The sequence below is a fragment of the Schistocerca serialis genome, chromosome 6, assembly GCF_023864345.2.
Source record: "Schistocerca serialis cubense isolate TAMUIC-IGC-003099 chromosome 6, iqSchSeri2.2, whole genome shotgun sequence".
Lineage (NCBI taxonomy): Eukaryota > Metazoa > Arthropoda > Insecta > Orthoptera > Acrididae > Schistocerca > Schistocerca serialis.
Window position 1 is genome coordinate 125,551,502 of NC_064643.1, and position 21,826 is coordinate 125,573,327.

Genomic DNA, 21,826 nt, shown 5'->3' on the forward strand with positions numbered 1-21,826 from the left:
GTGTACGACTGTGATGGTGTTATCCTTGCCCATTACGTTCCTCCACGGCAGACCGTAAGTACACAGCATTACTGTCGGTTTTGGAGCATCACCTGCGACTAGCTTTGCGAAAGAAGCGGCGACACTTTCTACGCAACCCACTCATCATTTTGCACGACAGTGCGCAGGTACATACAGCGCTAGCTGTGGCTGCTCTGTTCGGTCGATGGGACTGGAAAGTACTGTACCATCCACCCTACTCCCCGGACTCAAGGCCTTGTGACTTTGATTTGATTCCGAAGATGAAGGAACCACTTCGTGGCATTCGCTTCAGAACTGTTCTACAGATTCGACAAGCAGTAGACCGCTCCATTCGCACCATCAACAGAGCAAGCTTGCTAATGGTATACTACGCCTTCCACATCGTTGGCAACGGATTCTACACAACGCTGGTGACTACGTTCAAGGACGGTAACACATGCAAACATGTCACTCTTTTGTATCGGTTGTGAATGAATAGTTGCCACTATTTAAGTTCCAACCCTCGTATTTCAGGACAGCCACAAGTCGCACTTAGTATGTTTTATTGACAATTTTCACTCTTTATTTTAACAAGACAATCATCAGAAGCTCTGGAATTTACTGTTTAAAGTACAGCTGTTAGCTGTTAAATTAAAGAGCGAAAACGGCCAATAAAACATGCTGATTGCAACATGTGGCTGTCCTCAGAAACTTAATTTCGACAGTCGCTTTTTTCCCTGCAGGCGATACCTGCTATCGCTAAGAGTGTGTATTTATCGTGTTTAAAACTATTGGACTATAGAATCGAATATGGAGAGAACATTAAAGCTAGTAGAGGTTTATGGTGAACGCCAATGTTTAAGGGCCCATACGAACTGCTGTTATAAAATCAGAGTGAAAATATTAGACACTTGGAAGGAGATAACTCACTTATTAGAAAGGGTTATGCAAAATGTGAAAAAGAAAATTGTGTTTTTATTGACATCTTTTCACCGTGAACGACAGACAAAAACAAACAAAACTTGGAGTGACCACTAACTTTCTAGTGCAGGTACAGTTCTCCTAAAAGAGATCCTGTCTTTGGAAATTTTAGGGCCTACACAATGCAGTAACAACTCGAAATCTTTATGTGGCTTACATTAGGGAAAATCATTATGAAATAGCCCATATTCCAATGGAGTTTTAAGATAGACATAAATTTTGTCCCACCACACTGTTCCATATTTTTTGAAAGAGAGGTCGTCCACGAGCGTCGTTTCTTTTTTATTTTCAATTTTTACTTGCTTAAAATACAAATAAACCCAAATAATATGGTATTTACTAACATTTGTGTAAAACGTATGAAAAGAAGAGGCCAAGGAAAATTTGGGATTGGAGATAAATATCCAGGAAGGGATTACAAGATGTTCACGAGAACTTCGTACCATCATAAAATTTTCTAGGCATCTTGCACGCGTTATAAAGGCTGCATTCTTACAATTACATGGTTGCTTAAAGTTTCTATAGCAAAACAAACTTAGTTTACATTCAAGAAAGGTTCAGTCTCGTCTAAAAGTCTGGCAGCAAAACATGCATAACGAATCATTTCGCGAAGCACTGGCGAGGATAACTGGTGATCCACTGTAATTTGATGCAGTCTTCTCGGAATGTGATTTCCTCTTCTTTCTCGATGACATAAGATCACTTTTCAAACTTTTTGTTCAAATTCTTTACCTGACGATAAAAACGGACATCGAACTGTTACACTAGCAGAGTGCATTTACCGGAAATCGCTTTAATACTGCACGATAGCAGTCCTTCTTCGTCTTGAAAATATCTCATCGTAGAGTTGTGGGTTTGTTTGCCTTCCCCACGAGTCGATTAACGGAAATAATTAGTTTTCCTGCACGTAGATCTTCATCACATCAGCCAAAGAATGTTTGAATAACGCTGTTTCAACTTTACCAGATTTTGAGGAAGTTATGATGACATTCATATGTGTCGCGCAAACTCATCCACCTTGTTTTGAATCCTCGATCAAAAAGAACCACTATTCTCATGTAGGCCTACGTAAAATGTTGCCAATAATTTTACAGAAAGGGTTATGGATAACTGCACTGTATACTAAGCCATTAGTCTGTTAATGCGTCGTTATATTTGCAGTGTAAGTAATGTAAAAATGGAAAATAAAAAAAAGTTTCCACATAGGGACACGACCGTCTGATTACAGTTCCGTACTCTTTCCGCTGCGCCAATCGTTGGGTGGAAACCACGCTAACATGAATGACTCATGCATCACCCAACCCACGCCAAAAATGCCATTTCTTCTAAACGTTTCGCCATCTGGGGCTCCCACTTCGGTCACTTTCATTTCTGGCCAAGTCCTGCACAGCTCAGAAATTTGGAAGAAATCAGTGATGACGAGTGGGCGCGGTCCGCTTGTGAGAGGGTGAAAAACAACTGAATAGCCTATTGCAAAAACGACGTAAGTTCTTTTTCTAAATTTTACTCTAGAGCGAAAAAATTTCTCTTTCCAAATTGAGAACTAATTCATTCTTATTTTTCTACAGGAAGTTTGACTATTATGGGTACAAACGAAAGGGGAAAGTGGAGGACAATGAAACAAGGAATTATCCCTAATAAATAAAGGTCCGGAAACGAATGGTTTCTCCGATACGACGTATTACGACTGAGTACATCGACACCCTGTAATAAGAGTCCCCGAGAATCAAAACTGCATATAAGCACTTGGGGACAGGCACATTAGAACGAGAGTTCCACACGGTTCCGTTCGTGCGGAGGTAGACTGAAGAACGTCTCGTCATCGATGCTTGTACACGTTAAAAAATTTCAGACGTGTTCTGAATGCACTGACAACCGTCCACAATGCGTTGCCGGAGTTATTTGACACTACCAGCAGTGCTTGAATACGATAAAGCTTTTAAAAGCTTTTAAATTTCCTCAAACAATTAAATCCAACTCGTGCAAGTTCCGGGACCTGGGAAGCCATGATCGAAACCTCTGTTGTCGTAACGCTATTTACCAATTCTTCGGTGTCTAGAATGATGATAAAATGAAATAAGAGTAGTTAGTCGCTTTGTAATTTACATCTCGCTTGCAGTGTTTCGAAATAAAGATAGCCTTACACATTAACGGAGTTTTAACATTGGTATGACAGCTGTTCTGCATATATCGTATCGGGGAAGCCGCAGGTTTCCAGACATATGTTTATTAGGATTACTTGCTTGTTTCATTTTCCTATATTCGCTCTTTTCATTCGTACGTATAATAGTTAAACACGGTTTATAGATATATTACACATAAATACATATTGGTGTGACCAACTTCTGAAAATGGTTTTGTGTACAGGTTCTAAAATTAGGAATTCCCGAAAGCTTAAGTTACTTTTGCGTATAAACTCATCTAGATCGGTTAATATATATTTCTTTCTTATGACGTTCGATTACTGCCATTATCAGCGCAAAACTCACAACTCGTGGGAAAACGTTCTGTCTCAACTGAAACAAAAGCTGTGTCTGAACAAGTCATGCGTTTATCATGTCTTGGTGCACTTTTTGTGGCAAGTGACACTGAATTTTGTTGTAAACGTGTTAAATTTTGATCTGATGCTGACAGCAGCCGAAACGTCGTAATGAATGCAAATACAAGGTGTTTGACAATTCTTATTGCATCTTCAAGAGGTTGTAGATAGAACTTAGTTGATAAATTTTTGATAAGCAATCCCTGTCCGCAAATGTTCCCTGTGGATATATAACAAATTTGAAGGTAGGATCGTCTAACACATTCGTCTCACAAAATGACCATGACGAGAAAATCAGAGAAATTAGAGCTCCTAGAAGCACCCTCCGCCACAAATCGTAAGGTACTTTCCGGAGTGTTAATGCTAGAAGCACAGCATCAAAACGGCTTCCGGAGTCTGCGGACTTAGGTCACGTAAATGAACAGAACATCTGACTTCCGAACGACAGCTTGAAGCGTTACAGATGTTTTTAACGCCACGCCTCGTAGAATTTCTTCTTCAATCTTCGTCTGTGATTGATCCACCAGCATAGCCGTACGTGTTAATGGGTCGCTTTCGGGGTGGGAAGATGTGTCTGCCTCGGATGAAACCTGACAGGCAGGGTAACGACTGTGTCGGTGTTCTGGCCAGCCTGGATATGGTTTTTAGGCGGTTTCTCACTCCCCACTGGACGAATACCGGGCTTGGTGTGTCGCTCACACCAACACAGGGAAAACAGCGATCAAATAAAAGTTTATTGATCAAAGAAAGAAACATCTGCTTCGACGAAAATAACAAAATCACAACTACAATGTCTCGTAGGTATGAAGGCTTGACAATACGGTGATTTCAGTAACACAGCTCGGATATCCATAGCCAAAAACACTTGTGTGGCAGAGATTCTAAGTCAGAATAAGCTGTAAAATCAGCATATGAGCAGGACAGTCAATCCTGGATACAGGCTGATTGTGCCACGGGAACAACGATGAAGGCTAAATACAGTGGCGTCGGCCCCTAGGACGGGCTTCGAGATTGTCCTAAGACGATAGGGTTAACAGCACACGTCCGGAGGTTAGGAGAGCTCTCGAAGCCGGAAGAACTGAATTGTGCAACTCTGGCACCGACCTTTGTGGTGATCGGCGGCGGAATACTCGCGACAACATTTTCTGGTAACGTGTGTGGCGGACGCGAATAGGTCCCTTGGAAGCGGCGGCCTCTGCTAGCGCTGGTACCGCCGCCTGGCGTCCGTCCGTTACTGCGCTGCGCTGAGCAGTGCAGGGGCCGTGTAGGCTGCACGCCTGCCTCAAGTGCCCGAAGGGTTGCCAATCGCTTTTGCGAAGATCTCCGGTATAGTAGGGCTGGTAACCAAGTCCCGCTTCAGTACACGATTCGCAAGCACTGAGAAAACTTTCTCTCATTTCCACATGAACAACACTGCACACTGGCATTTGGCGTCCACATATTCCGTCTCGAGGGGGGGAGGCGTGGGGAGGGGGGGGGGAGGGGAGTAACAGCGTGGCGAAAGGAAGGACATTCATTAAACTAAGTGCATCAAATCCGTTAATAACCATGCTGACCCTCCACCGATGCGGGACAAAAGCTCAAGCGAAAGAAAAAGCATCTTACACTTGTGGTTGTTTGGTGGGTTGACTAATTATTGAATACATCTACACAACACTACAGTTTAGGTTTTCAGTTTCTTCTTGTTTGTTAACACTAAACACGGTTTCGATGATCAGCTTACATATATGTATTAATAGCATTTTAGCAACGCATATTGGCAAGCTGCACCAGCTACGAGAGGTTTCACAAAGTTCACAAGTGGCAGAAACGCACTTACAACTTTACTTCATGCTTGACGAGTGCCGACTTGATAATACAATGCTGTTCTTGTGGTCTTCAGTCCAAAGACTGATTTGATGCGGCTCTCCATGCTAATCTAACACGTGTAAGGCGCTTCATCTCCGAATTATTATCGCAACCTACATCCATTTGTACGTGCTTATTCTACTGAAGCGTTGGTCTCCCTCTACAAATTTTAACTCCCACCCCCCCCCCCCCCCCATTTCCTTCGATTACCAAATTGACAGGTCCTTGATGCCTCAGAATGTCTCTCACCAATCTACCCCCTTTTTTTTAGTAAAGCTGGCCATAAATTTATTTTCTCTCAATTCGATTCGTAACATTCTCATTCGTTATTCAATCCACCCATCTAATCTCCAGCATTTTTCTGCGGAAGCGAATTTCGAAAGCTTCCACTTTCTTCTTGTCTGCATTGTCTATCGTCTAAGTTTCACTGCTACTCAAAGCAACACTCCAGACAAATACGTTCATCGAAGACCTCCTAAGTCTATACCACACGTTAACAAATTCTTCTTCTTCAGATGTTCTTTCTTGCTACTATTAGTCTGCATTTTATATTTGCCCCACTTCCACCGTCAAATGGTTCAAATGGCTCTGAGCACTATGGGACTTAACTACTGTGGTCATCAGTCCCCTAGAACTTAGAACTACTTAAATCTAACTAACCTAAGGACATCACACACATCCATGCCCGAGGCAGGATTCGAACCTGCGACCGTAGCAGTCGCGCGGTTCCGGACTGCGCGCCTAGAACCGCTAGACCACCGCGGCCGGCACTTCCACCGTCATTGCTTATCTTATTGAGCAAATAACGAAACTTATTCAACACTTTTGGTGTCTCATTTTCAAATGCAATTCCCCCAGCATCGCCTGGTTTACTTTGGCTACTGCCAGTTACCCCTGTTTTACTCTTGCTGTTGTTCACCTTATAACATCTTTTCAAGACACTATTCAATTCGTTCAACTGGTCTTCCGGGTTCTTTACGGTTTCTAACATAATTACAATATCGGAACAACGCAACGTTTTTATTTCTTCACCCCAAACTTTAATTCCTTTTCCAGACTTTCCTTGATTTCCTTCACACAATGTTCGGTGGACAGATTGTATAACATCGGGGATACACTTCAGCCTTGCCTCATTCCCATGTTAACTATTACTTCCCTTTCATGCCCTCCGACTCTTATAACTGACGTCTGGTTTCCGTACAAGTTGTAAATAACCTTTTGTTCTCTATATTTTATCTCTGCTACGTTCAAAATTTCAAAGAGTGCAGAACAGCCCGCATTGCCAAAAGCTTCCTCTAAGTCAACAAACGGTATAAACGTAGGGTTACCTTAATTGACCTACATTCTAAGGCTCACTATTGCCTCACTTATTCCCACATTTATCCTGATGCCAAACTGATCTCCCCCTAGGTCGGCCTCTGCCAGTTTTTCCATTTTTATGTAAATAAATCAATATTTTCAGCCATGACTTATAAAACTGATGGTTCGGTAGTACTCACCTCTGTCAGCACCTGCCTTGTTTGGAATTGGAATTACAAAGACTGATCAAAAAGTTTCTGTTTGAAGGACGTACAGTCTGGAATCGGTATGCTAATCAGGCAGAATCGCCGTGAACATTGAAGCCATCATCCCAGCGACGCATCAAGTTTAGTGTTTGAAGAAGTCCACCTGTTGCAAATCGTGGACGGGAGTAATCGACTCTTCACTGCATCTTTTAAGGGACTGAGGGCGAGATAACCGCATGGGGAGAGATCAGAGGTATGGGGTTGGTGCTCCAGTGTTTCCCACTCGAGTTGGCGCAACATCTGCGTGACGACATTTGCGATATGGGGACGTTCGTCATCATTAAACATCAGCAGCTCTTGCTGTGCCATTCCACAATGGTGGTTTTCAACAGAAATGCTGCCCCATATTCATTCTTCATTTTCCAATATTTTCTACCGGTGTTTTTCTTCGCCAGCCAAGAATACAATAATAGCACGTTGGTCCTATTTGAATGCATTTGGTAATAATGTCGCCATTTTTACGTTTCCACATTTAGCGCACGCACGTCGGAATGACACGAATACCACACTAATCCCTAGCTTACATGTCGGTGCTTATATTCAATCATCGGAGTTTCGCTATGCTGCATATACGCTGCACGCAACGCACTGAGATGGAAGCTTTTTGACCGCCACTTACATTTTCCTCAGGTGTGAGGGTATTTTCCCAGTATCACATGGCTTGCACACGAGATGGAACAGTTTTTCCATGGCTGACAATCCAAAGGATCTCAATTATTATGCTGGAATATCGTCTATTCGAGGGACCTTGTTTCCACTGTTGTCTTTCAGTGCTGTGCCAGAATTTTCTTGGAGTGTTAGATCCCTCATCTCATTCTCACTTACGACATATTGTATTTCTAATATTTTTCTCAAGTTTCTTCTCACTCTGTAAAAACTCTAATTATCCCCTCCGTCTTTCAGCTATCCCTGCTTTGCTTATACTGGCTTGCCATCTGAGCTCTTGATATTCATACAGTTACTTCTCTCTTCTCCAAAGGCCTGTTTAATCTACGTAAAGGCAGCATCTATCTTTCCCTTATTGTGGATATTTCTACAGTCGTGCTTGCGACCGGGAAAAGATCCTGGAAAAGCGGAACCAACGACAACTGACGAGAATTGTTCAACGTGACAGAAGTGCAACCCTTCCCCAAATTGCCGCAGACTTCAATGCTGGGCCATCACCAAGTGTCAGCGTGGCAACCATTCAACGAAACATCATCGATTTGAACGGCTTTCGGAACCGAAGACCCAGTCGTGTACCCTTGATGACTGCACGACACAAAGCTTTACACCTCGCCTGGGCTCGTCAACACCGACATTGGACTGTTGATGACTGGAAAGATGTTGCCGGTCGGACGAGTCTCGTTTCAAATTGTATCGAGCGGATGGACGTGTAGGGGTATGGAGAGAACCTCATGAACCAATGAGCCCTACATGTAGGAAGGGGAGTGTTCAAGCTGATGGAGGCTCTGTAATGGCGTGGGGCGTGTGCAGCTGGAGTGACATGAGAGCCCTGACACGTCTAGATACGACTTAGATAGGTGACACGGACGTGACCATCCTGTCTGACCACCGGCAACCATTCATCTCCATTGCGGAATTCCAGCAGGACAATGCGACACCCCACACGTCCAGAATTGCTACAGAGTGGCAGAACACTCTCCTGAGTTTAAAAACTTTATCTGGCCACCAAAGTCCCCAGACATTAACATTATTGAGCATATCTGGAATGTCTTGCAACTTGCTGTTCAGAAGAGATCTCCACCCCCTCTTTCTCTTACGAATTTATGGACAGCCCTGCAGAAATCGTGGCGTCAATTCCCCCCAGCACAACGTCCGACATTAGTCGAGTCCATGCCACGTCGTCCTGCACACTTTACGTACTCACGGGGGCGCTGCACGATATTAGGCAGGTGTACCAGTTTCTGATGATGATGATGATGATGATGGTCGAAGTAGAGAGATTATAAAATGTAGACTGGCAAGCGTTTCTGAAGAAGAGAAATTTTTTAACATCGAGTATAGATTTAAGTGTCAGGAAGTCGTTTCTAAAAGTATTTGTATGGAGGGTGGCCATGTATGGAAGTGGAATATGGACGATGAATAGTTTGGACAAGAAGAGAATAGAAGCTTTCGAAATGTGGCGCTACAGAAGAATGCTGAAGATTAGATGGGTAGATCACATAACTAATTAGGAGGTATTGAATAGAATTGGGGAGAAGAGGAGTTTGTGGCACAACTTGACAAGAAGAAGGGACCGGTCGGTAGGACATGTTGTGAGGCATCAAGGGATCACAAATTTAGTATTGGAGGGCAGCGTGGAGGGTAAAAATCGTACAGGGAGACCAAGAGATGAATACACTAAGCAGATTCAGAAGGATGTAGCTTGTAGTAGGTACTGGGAGATGAAGAAGCTTGCACATCTACATCTACATCTACATACATACTCCGCAAGCCACCTGACGGTGTGTGGCGGAGGGTACCTTGAGTGCCTCTATCAGTTCTACCTTCTATTCCAGTCTCGTATTGTTCGTGGGAAGAAAGATTGTCGGTATGCCTGTGTGTGGGCTCCAATCTCTCTGATTTTATCCTCATGATCTCTTAGCGAGATATACGTAGGAGGGAGCAATATACTGCTTGACTCCTCGGTGAAGGTATGTTGTCGAAACTTCAACAAAAGCCCGTACCGAGCTACTGAGCGTCTCTCCTGCAGAGTCTTCCACTGGAGTTTATCTATCATCTCCGTAACGTTTTCGCGATTACTAAATGATCCTGTAACGAAGCGCACTGCTCTCCGTTGGATCTTCTCTATCTCTTCTATCAACCCTATCTGGTACGGATCCCACACTGCTGAGCAGTATTCAAGCAGTGGGCGAACAAGAGTACTGTAACCTACTTCCTTTGTTTTCGGATTGCAATTACTTAGGATTCTTCCAATGAATCTCAGTCTGGCATCTGCTTTACTGACGATCAACTTTATATGATCATTCCATTTTAAATCACTCCTAATGCGTACTCCCAGATAATTTATGGAATTAACTGCTTCCAGTTGCTGCACTGCTATATTGTAGCTAAATGATAAGGGATCTAGGACAGAGTAGCATGGAGAGCTGCATCAAATCAGTCTCAGGACTGAAGACCACAACAACAACAACAACCGGTTTCTTTGGCTGTTCAGTGCAGTATGGGATCAGCTCTATTCAAGTAGTCGGGAATTTTATTTATGTGTGGGACTGGATGCCCTTCCTGATCCTCACTCATCAATTACCTAAGGTAAGTCAGAACTTTGTGCTATCTGCCTGTGAGCTGTGTAAACTTTGTTCTGTGTGTTATCATATTTCAGCTGTTTATATATCGTATTATCTGAGGCTAAAACTGGGAGCCAGCGCAGCATTTGCCTAAACGAGCGTGGGGAACGGGCCATAAAGAAGACTCAGGCTGGTCGATGCCCTAGCCACTGTCGTCAATCCGCCTCGCGGACTGGGTCCGCTTCTCGCTTACTTTCCTGACTCGCAAGCTAGCGCGCTGCGCGCTACGCTATGCGAGGAGGTATTCTGTTTTACATGTACGTGATATACCCACGTACTGTGCACTGGAAAACATACAAAAAAATCATTTACTTAATGAGTAATATCGTAGCAACTGAATCTATCCTATCTAGCAACGTTTCCAACTGCCTACGGAATCATTACTGATTCGTAGACAAGAGTTCTTTTCATCTCCAAGGAAGCGATCAGCGATCACTTGCTAACGGTGCGAGTCCGTGGGCTGGGAATAACGGCACCTGCAGCTTTCTCACGCCGACAAGTGGTGCGGCGGCTCCGCCTCTTCAGCAGCGCTAGCAGGCGGTCTCTTGAGTTCGCGTCGTCACACGTTACGCTGGTATAGCCGTCAGCACACGGACCGTGCTTTCGAACGTCAACGTAGAGCGCGCCGAGTTCGAGGCGCTGCTCAACGCTCAGAAACGATGCGACTTACGCATACGGTACATGTGCCCCAACGTGGTATACGTGATTTTAACACGCTCCAGAGGCAGTTGTTGGATATTTCTAGTTCGTAAATCACACAGTTTACAAAATGGGAGCGTGTAAAATTCCTACGTTAGCTGTATTAAATTGCAAATTTCCTCTATCGTCCATATGCTGGTCACATTGTTCTGTATCTGGCATCCATAAATAAAAACTTTTATATCCACGGACACGTTTTAAGATAAAAGGGAAAGTACCATGTCGAGTAAAAAAGGACATCGACTTATAAAATTCGAATAAAAATAGTGCGATACAAATTTACAATATTGCTCCTCACAAGATAAAAATTATTTCATCATTATCAGGTTTCAGTGAACCCTTTAAGTGCATTTTTACTTCATCACTGTTCCTATTCAGTAACAGTATCTTTATATCTTGCGAATTACGAAACTTTAAAGGAAAGGGGACAAAATATCTTACTAGGAGTAGATTAAGCCAATCGAACAAACTCACTCCTCAAAAAGAGTGCACTTGCATTTAGATAACATCGAATATTATGGCATATACTTTTACAAAACTAATAAAAAAGTTTAGATATATCGCGACGTGAAGCGTCACCACATCGTACTTCTCCGTGTTAAACCGATCAGAAATCTTTGATAGCTAATCCTAGCGTGTTACTGTCTCCTGAAAGCTTTAATCGTGGTTATGTTACTAACTAAAATTTACTTATAACAAACTGTACCAAGAAAAATGCGTTTTTGGTGGATCCTCAATGTGCCGTTGCCTCCAAATGGCATACTCTCATAATACGCAAATTACAGTAATTCTTTTACCACGAAAATGATGTTTCTCTTCATTTTATTACGACGAATCATACCATCGACGACGGGTTGTCGAGAAATTCTCAGTTCGGCGGTGCTCAGAAACGGCACACAGGCTGTAACTGGAAGCCAGTATGGCTCCTCACAACTCTGTACTGAAGGCAGATGGCATGCGAGGCCCACGAGAAAGACAGCACGTGACACGTACGTTACAGCACGTGACACTGCAGGTGTTACGAGTGCCAGCAGCAGTCTCCGGCGGGGAGCCAGTAATTATAACACACGAGTCTATTAATTTTTGACTGCGTGTTTAAATGTACGCAAACATTCGATAGGACACGACAAAGTTAAGACCTTTGATGGGTACTCTTTCAAGTATACTACTGGCCATTAAAATTGCTACACCACGAAGATGACGTGATACAGACGCGAAATTTAACCGACAGGAAGAAGATGGTGTGATATGCAAATGATTAGCTTTTCAGAGCATTCACACAAGGGTGGCGCCGGTGGCGACACCTACAACGTGCTGACATGAGGAAAGTTTCCAACCGATTTCTCATACAGAAACAGCAGTTGACCGGCGTTGCCTGGTGAAACGTTGTTGTGATGCCTCGTGTAAGGAGGAGAAATGCGTACCATCACGTATCAGACTTTGATAAATTTCGAATTGTAGCCTATCGCGATTGCGGTTTATCGTATCGCGACCCAGCTGCTCGCGTTGGTCGAGATCCATTGACTGTTAGCAGAATATGGAATTGGTGGGTTCAGGAGGGTAATACGGAACCCCGTGCTGGATCCCAACGGCCTCGTATCACTAGCAGTCGAGATGACAGGCATCTTATCCGCATGGCTGTAACGGATTGTGCACCCACGTCCAGATCCCTGAGTCAACACATGAGGGCGTTTGCAAGACAACAACCATCTGCACGAACAGTTCGACGACGTTTGCAGCAGCATGGACTATCAGCTCGGAGACCATGGCTGCGGTTACCCTTGACGCTGCATCACAGACAGGAGCAACTACGATGGTGTACTCAACGACGAACCTGGGTGCACGAATGGCAAAACGTCATTTTTTCGGATGAATCCAGGTTCTGTTTACAGCATCACGATGGCCACATCCGTGTTTGGCGACATCGCGGTGAACGCACATTGGAAGCGTGTATTCGTCATCGCCCTACTGGCGTACCACCCGGCGTGATGGTATGGGGTGCCATTGGTTACACGTCTCGGTCATCTCTTGTTCGCATTGATGGCACTTTGAACAGTGGACGTTACATTTCAGATGTGTTACGACCCGTGGTTCAAATGGTTCAAATGGCTCTGAGCACTATGTGACTTAACTTCTGAGGTCATCAGTCGCCTAGAACTTAGAACTAATTAAACCTAACTAACCTAAGGACATCACACACATCCATGCCCGAGGCAGGAACGACCCGTGGCTCTACCCCTCATTCGATCCCTGCGAAACCGTACATTTCAGCAGGATAATGCACGACCGCGTGTTGCACGTCCTTTACGGGCCTTTCTGGATACAGAAAATGTTCGACTGCTGCCCTGGTCAGCACATTCTATAGATCTGTCACCAACTGAAAACGTGTGGTCAATGGTGGCTGAGCAACTGGCTCGTCACAATACGCCAGTCACTACTCTTGATGAACTGTGGTATCGTGTTGAAGCTACATGGGCAGCTCTACCTGCACACGCCGTCCAAGCTCATTGGTGAACGTGCAGACGCCCTGTCAGAACATCTGACATACTAGATATCGCTTTGCACGTTCGCAAAGACTCCGATGCGTGCTAGTCCACGCTATTCCGTCAGATACTTGGCCCGCCCAACGCTCAATTTTCGGATGCAGCGTGCGTGTGCCGACGGCTTAAGGTTGCAGCTCCCTGGCGCGGCGCACGGAGGCCGTGACGTAAGGGCTGACGTGCGCGTCACAGAGCCCCGGGGCCCCGGCGCGGCCCGGCCCGGCCCGGCCCGGCCGTTTGCATAACTTGGCGGCGGCTGAGCATAGCGGCGGCCGGGCCGGAGGAGGCCTAATTGAAACGCGAGAGCAGCCGCGTAATTAGCCTCCAGCCGCCACGGCTCGCTCCAGCACGTCTCGGCGCCGACTGGCGGGACCACTCCGGGCAAGGGGGTCTCAGCCGCCTCGTCTCGCCGCCACTTGCTGAGAGCTCCTGAAGGGCGCACTGCATGGAGGCGGTTGTTGGGGCGATGTACAGTGGCAAACGGCAATGCACGAGTCTGATTCGAATGACAACCTTAAAAATGGAGTAAAAACTCAAAACGTTGTGCTAGCGATCCGGCAGCTGGTGGGAGATACCCTTGTGCTTCGACAAATCACCCACAGATGACAGCCTGTTCTCATATCACAGAATAAGAATTTGTGTCAGTCCTAATATGGCAACCCACTGTCGACTTCTATATCTACATCCATACTCCGCAAATCACTGTAATGTGCGTGGCAGAACGTATTTCCCATTTTACCAGTTATTAGGGCTTCTTCCCGAATCATTCATGAATAGAGCGCCAGGAAACAAAATGATTGCTTAAACGGCTCTGTGCCCGCTCTAATTAGTCTAATACTGTTCTCGCGACGCCTACTGCAGCGATACACAGGGGGTTGTAGTGCGAGGGTGAGTCAAATGAAAACCTTAAATTGTAATAACAAATCGAAATTTCGCGCCATTATCCTGTAAGTTGGTAAGCGTGCTACAAACAGCGTGCAGATGGCCTGTAGGTGGCAGCATAGTGCAGATGCACACATACCGTCGCAGTATCAGAATAGAGATGGCCGCCACACTTGCGACTTGCACCAGGGAAGAACAGCGTTCTGTTATTCGGTTTTTGCGTAGTGAAGGTGTGAAACCTATTGCAATTCATCGACGAATGAAGGTTCAGTACGGTGATGCATGTTTGTCACAGCAGCAAGTCTACGAATGGTGTAGGATTTCGCAAATGATGTGACTTCAGTGGAAGACGCTCCTCGTCCAGGTCAGGCACAACGAGTTGTGACTCCACAGAACATTTCAGCAGTTGAAGCCATAGTGAAGGAAAACCGCCGAGTGACATTCAATGACACTGCAGCATTTTTACAGATTAGTCATGGGTCGGCGCACCACATTTTGCATGATGTGCTCCAGTTTCACGAAGTATCTGCAAGATGGGTGCAGCCGGCCGTGGTGGCCAAGCGGTTAAAGGCGCTACAGTCTGGAACCGCGCGACCGCTACGGTCGCAGGTTCGAATCCTACCTCGGGCATGGATGCGTGTGATGTCCTTAGGTTAGTTAGGTTTAAGTAGTTCTAAGTTCTAGGGGACTGATGACCTTAGCAGTTAAGTCCCATAGTGCTCAGAGCCTAGATGGGTGCCACCCACGGGAGCTGACTCCTGAAATAACAGAACGACGTGTTGTTGCTTTTGAAGAACTTCTTCAGCGCTTTGAACGAGAAAGTGATGGCTTCCTTGCAAGAATCGTTACTGGGGACGGACGAAACCTGGCTTCACTTCCACCAACCGGAAACGAAGAGAGCGAGCAATGAATGGCGCCATTCCTCATCACCAAAACCAAAGAAGTTTCGAACAGAACCATCAGCAGGGAAGGTTATGCTGACTCTCTTTTGGGACGAAAAAGGCGTCATTTTGGAGTATTGTATGCCTAGAGGGACCACTGACACCAGTGCACCATAACAGATCTCCTAAAAATCATCTCCGTCCTGCATTCAAATCATGACGTGGATTGCTGTCAGCAGGTATCCTTTTTCAACATGACAATGCAAGGCCCCACACTGCCCGTACAACAGTCGCAACAAACACAGACCTGCATTTTGAGTGTCTTTCTCATCCACCATACTCACCAGACCTTGCCCCAAGTGATTTCCATATGTTTAGACCACTCAAAGACGCAGTGAGAGGAAAGAAGTTCCGATCTGATGAAGACGTACGCCACGCAGTGCATGAGTGATTGCGCGGACTACCAAAAGGATTTTTTTTCTAAAGGAACATTAAGCGTGGGGGGGGGGGGGGGGGGGGAATTATGTTGAAAAGTGATACAGCTTTGTACCACTTCTGCACAATAAATAATGTTTAAAAAATATTTAAGGATTTGATTTTACTCACCCTCGTATATTCCTTGATTCATCACTTACAGCTAATTCCTGGAATTTTGTAAGTAGACTTTCTTGGAATAGTTTGCGTTTATCTTAAACCGTATTCCAATTGGGTTTGTCCAGCATCTGCGGTCAACCAAACCTCTGACCATACGAGTTGCCCTTCTTTGTATACATCCAATATACCCTCTTATTACGGGTCCCACACATTTGAGAAATATTCTGTGCTAGGCCGCACGAGTGTCAGAAAAGCAGTCTCCTTTTGTAGGTTGATTGCGTTTCCCTAGTACACTGAGGTGATAACAGCCATGGGATAGAGATACGCACACACACACACACACACACACACACACACACACACACACACACACACACACAGACGGCGCTACTATAACGCACACAGGGTATAAAAGGGCGGTGCATTGGCGGAGGTGTCATTTGCACTCAGGTGATTCATGTGAAGGCGCTGCAGTCTGGAACCGCAAGACCGCTACGGTCGCAGGTTCGAATCCTGCCTCGGGCATGGATGTTTGTGATGTCCTTAGGTTAGTTAGGTTTAACTAGTTCTAAGTTCTAGGGGACTAATGATCTCAGCAGTTGAGTCCCATAGTGCTCAGAGCCATTTGAACCATTTGATTCATGTGAAACTGTTTCCCCACGGAGGGAATTAACAGACTTTGAACGAGGAATAGCAGTTCGTGCTAGACGCATGGGACATTCCATTTCGGAAATCGTTAGCGTGTTTAGTATTCCGAGATCCACAGTGTCAAGAGTGTCCCGAAAATACGAAATTACAGGCATTACCACTCATCACGGACGGCCTTCATTTAACGACCGAGAGGAGCGGCGTTCACGTAGTCAGTGCTAACAGATAAGCAACGCTGCAAGAAACAACGGCAGAAATCAACGTGGGACGAAATACGAACAGATCCGCTAAGACAGTGCGGCGAAGTTTGACTATAATGGGCTTTGGCACCACACACTGATGCGAGTGCCTTAAGCTACAGTACGACATCGCCTGCAAACCCTCTCTGGGCTCGTGGCCGCATTGGTTGGACCCTAGACGACTGGAAAAGCGTGGCCTCGTCAGATGAGCCCCGAATTCCGTTGGTAAGGGCTCACGGTAGGATTTGAGTGTGGCGTAGAAGCCACGGAATTATGGACTCAAATTGACAACAACGCACTGCGGAAGCTGGCGGTGACACAACAATGGTATGGAATGCGTTTACATGGAATGACTGGGTACTATGGTACAGCTGAACTGGTCATTGACTGGAAATAGTTATGTTCGGCTACTTGGAGACATTTGCAACCACTTATGGACTTCAGCTCTTTCAAATTCTGAAAGTGGCAGGGGTAAAATACAAGGAGCGAAAGGCTATTTACAATTTGTACAGAAACAAGATGGCAGTTATAAGAGTCGAGGGGCATGAAAGGGAAGCAGTGGTTGGGAGGGAGTGAGACAAGGTTGTTGCCTATCCCCGATGTTATTCAATCTGTATATTGAGCAAGCAGTAAAGGAAACAAGCCGGCCGGAGTGGCCGAGCGGTTCTAGGCGCTACAGTCGGGAACCACGCGGCCACAACGGTCGGAGGTTTGAATCCTGCCTTGGGCATAGATGTGTGTAATGTCCTTAGGTTAGTTAGGTTTAAGTTCTAGGGGACTGATGACCAGAGCAGTTAAATCCCATAGTGCTCAGAGCCATTTGAACCAAAGGAAACAAAAGAAAATTTCGGAGTAGGAATTAAAATCCATGGAGAAGAAATGAAGACCTTGAGGTTCGCCGATGACATTGTAATTCTGTCAGAGACAGCAAAGGACCTGGAAGAGCAGCTGAACGGAATAGACAGTGTCTTGAAAGGAGGATATAAGGTGAACATCAACAGAAGCAAAACGAGGATAATGGAATGGAGTCGAATTAAATCGGATGATGCTGCTGGAATTAGATTAGGAAATGAGACGCTTAAAGTAGTAAACAAGTTTTGCTATTTGGGGAGCAAAATTACTGATGATGCTCGGAGTAAAGAGGACATAAAATGTAAACTGGCAATGGCAAGGAAAGCGTTTCTGAAGAAGAGAAATTCGTTAACATCGAGTATAGATTTAAGTATAATAATTCCGACAAGAATAGAATAGAAGCTTTCGAAATGTGGTGCTACAGAAGAATGCTGAAGATTAGATGGAGAGATCACATATCTAATGAGGAAGTATTGAATAGGATTGGGGAGAATAGGAGTTTGTGGCACAACTTGACTAGAAGAAGGGTTCGGTTTCTAGGGCATACTCTGAGGCGCCTAGGGATCACCAATGTAGTATTGGAGGGCAGCGTGGAGGGTAAAAATCGTAGAGGGAGACCACGATATGAATACTCTAAACAGATTCAGAAGGATGTAGGTTGCAGTAGGTACTGGGAGATGAAGAAGCTTGCACAGGATAGAGTAGCATGGAGAGCTGCATCAAACCAGTCTCTGGACTGAAGACCACTACAACAACAATGGACTTCAGGTTCCCAAACAACGATGGAATATTTATGGATGGCACTGTTACACAATTGTTCGAGATTAGTTTGAAGAACATTGTAGACGGTTCGAGTGAATGATTTAGTCACCCATCGAACAGTTATGGGACGTAAGAGAGAGGTCAATTCGTGGAGAAAACCTTGCACTGGCAACACTTTCGCAGTTATGAAATCCTATAGAGACCGTGTGGCTCAGTATTTCTGCATGGGACATGCAACACCTGTTGAGCCCTGCGACGTCGAGTTCCTGCACTACGCCGGGCAAAAGGAGGTCCAACACGATACTGGGAGGTAACCCATGACTTGTGTCACCTCAGTGTACTGTACCGTCTGCCTCTATAGCTGAGTGATCAGCGTAGAGGGCTGCCTTGCGGAGGACACAGGTTCCAGCACCTGTATTTCCAGGGATTCTTCCTTGGCGGGAGGACTGGACTGGAATCTACCCAGCTTCGTGAAGCCAACTGAAGAGCTACTTGTACGAGCAGTAGCCGACAACGGCAGCGAGAGCTGTGTGCTGAACACACGACTCTTCGTATCGCATCCAAATGACGCCATTGGCAGAGGATGACACGCCTGTCGGCCGGCTCCGACTGTCTCGTCTGTGCCCAGAGCGGTGAAGCCTGCTCGCTGTTGTTTCCAGTATTGTACTAATGAACCGAAGTCTGCCACTAGCTGCCTGGCACCGCCTTGGAGAAACCATGTGTGATACGCGTTTTGAGCAATGAAGCTGTTAAGCTTGCGGAAATGCATCGCAAGATGAAAGCGCACTACGATGTTTCATGTGCGTCTCTGCTACAAGTGAACGAGTGGTGCAGAAAATTTTAAAGAGGCTTCACTTTTGTGGAGGACCCCCTTCACTAGGAACAGGCACATTGCGTCGTAACTGCCGTCTGCTTCACGTCTGCTGTGCAGCGAGCTACCTTAATTTAAGTATTAACTGTATTTTTCTTACTTGTCACTTCTTCTTCCGTGTGTATTTGCTTTTAGGAAGCTTTAATTGTCAAGTGCTATTAATAGTTCCATAGATTTCGTGTTTGTTTTGAACACAGTCTGAGAGTCCCTTTAGTCAACAATAGTGCCAGTAGTGCTAGTGTTTGTTTTCAATACAGTCCAGAGACAGGTAGTGCTATTTTCATTGTTTTCTACAAGAAGTGCCTAACAACCACAGTTTAGTGAATAAACAGCCGCCTTTAGTGAATTAGCAGTCTAGTTAAAGGTTGATTAGCTCTCTTCAGTAAATTGATTCATTAGGATGGATAGGATGTGTGACTGCTGTGTACGGACGCAGGAGGAGCTGGCCACTGTTCGCGAACAGCTGAGCGTGTTGATGGCCGCGGTCAGCCGTCTTCAGGCTGCTGCCTCGGAGTGTAGCGGCAGTGGGGAGTCTGGTGCGTCGCAAGGTACACCCCAGGTGTTACATGCTTCACCCATTGTCCCTGCTGTCGAGACATCTTCGCGTATACTGGGCGCGGTTGGGCCACCCTCTCCCCAAGGGGAGTGGCGGGTTCAGCGGCGTTCGCGGCGCACGAGGCGGAGGGTCAATGTGGAGGCTGGCCGTGTGGCATCGCCCGCTCTGCCTGTGAGTGGACATGTGGCTGCTCCTTCAGCAAGGTCCGAGCAGGCACACAGGGGGAGGGGTTTATTAGTTATTGCGAGCTCCAACGTTAGGCGGGTGATGGAGCCCCTTAGGGAAATAGCGGGAAGGTCGGGGAAGAAGGCCAGTGTTCACTGTGTCTGCTTGCCGGGGGGGTCTCATCCGAGATGTGGAGGAGGCCCTACCGGCGGCGATAGAGAGCACTGGGTGCACCCGACTGCAAATTGTTGCTCATGTCGGCACCAATGACTCCTGCCGTCTGGGTTCAGAGGTCATCCTCAGTTCGTACAGGCGGTTGGCGGAATTGGTGAAGGCGGAAAGCCTCGCTCGCGGGGTGGAATCAGAGCTAACTATTTGTAGTATCGTTCCCAGAACCGATCGCGGTCCTCTGGTTTGGAGCCGAGTGGAAGGCTTAAACCAGAGGCTCAGACGATTCTGCGGAGATCTGGGGTGCAAATTTCTCGACCTCCGCTATCGGGTGGAGAAATATAGGGTCCCCCTGAATAGGTCAGGCGTGCACTACACATCGGAAGCGGCTACAAGGGTAGCGGAGTACGTGTGGAATGCACATGGTTTTTTTTAGGTTAGATACTTCTCTCCCTAGGCCCGACAAGACGCCTCCTGAGACGCGGCAAGGTAGGAGTAGGCAAAATGCAACAGGGAATAACAATATTAATGTGCTAATAGTGAACTGCAGGAGCGTCTACAGAAAGGTCCCAGAACTGCTCTCATTATAAACGGTCACAACGCCCATATAGTACTAGGGACATAAAGTTGGCTGAAACCAGACGTAAACAGTAATGAAATCCTAAACTCAGATTGGAATGTATACCGCAGAGACAGGCTGGACAGTGAATGGGGAGGCGTGTTTATAGCGATAAGAAGTGCAATAGTATCGAAGGAAATTGACGGAGATCCGAAATGTGAAATGATTTGGGTGAAGGTCACGGTTAAAGCAGGCTCAGACATGGTAATTGGATGTCTCTATAGGCCCCCGGGCTCAGCAGCTGTTGTGGCTGAGCACCTGAAGGATAATTTGGAAAATATTTCGAGTAGATTTCCCTACCATGTTATAGTTCTGGGTGGAGATTTTAATTTGCCGGATATAGACTGGGAGACTCAGACGTTCATAACGGGTGGCAGGGACAAAGAATCCAGTGAAATTTTTTTAAGTGCTTTATCTGAAAACTACCTTGAGCAGTTAAACAGAGAACCGACTCGTGGCGATAACATATTAGACCTTCTGGTGACAAACAGACCCGAACTATTTGAAAAAGTTAACGCAGAACAGGGAATCAGCGATCATAAAGCGGTTACGGCATCGATGATTTCAGCCGTAAATAGGAATATTAAAAAGGGTTGGAAGATTTTTCTGTTTAGAAAAAGTGACAAAAAGCAGATTTCAGAGTACCTGTTGGCTCAACACAAAAGTTTTGTCTCAAGTACAGATAGTGTTGAGGATCAGTGGACAAAGTTCAAAACCGTCGTACATAATGCGTTAGATGAGTATGTGCCAAGCAAGATCGTAAGAGATGGAAAAGAGCCACCGTGGTACAACAACCGAGTTAGAAAACTGCTGCGGAAGCAAAGGGAACTTCACAGCAAACATAAACATAGCCAAAACCTTGCAGACAAACAAAAATTACGCGAAGCGAAATGTAGTGTGAGGAGGGCTATGCGAGAGGCGTTCAATGAATTCGAAAGTAAAGTTCTATGTACTGACTTGGCAGAAAATCCTAAGAAATTTTGGTCTTATGTCAAAGCGGTAGGTGGGTCAAAACAAAGTGTCCAGACACTCTGTGACCAAAATGGTACTGAAACAGAGGATGACAGACTAAAGGCCGAAATACTAAATGTCTTTTTCCAAAGTTGTTTCACAGAGGAAGATTACAC

General features: G+C 45.6%; 1 protein-coding gene across 3 annotated transcripts in view; it reads right to left on the bottom strand.

Moving 5' to 3' along the window:
• Positions 1–21,826, bottom strand: part of LOC126483960 (inactive dipeptidyl peptidase 10) — a 1,424,293-nt gene that overhangs the window by 135,748 nt on the left and 1,266,719 nt on the right. The window lies entirely within an intron of this gene.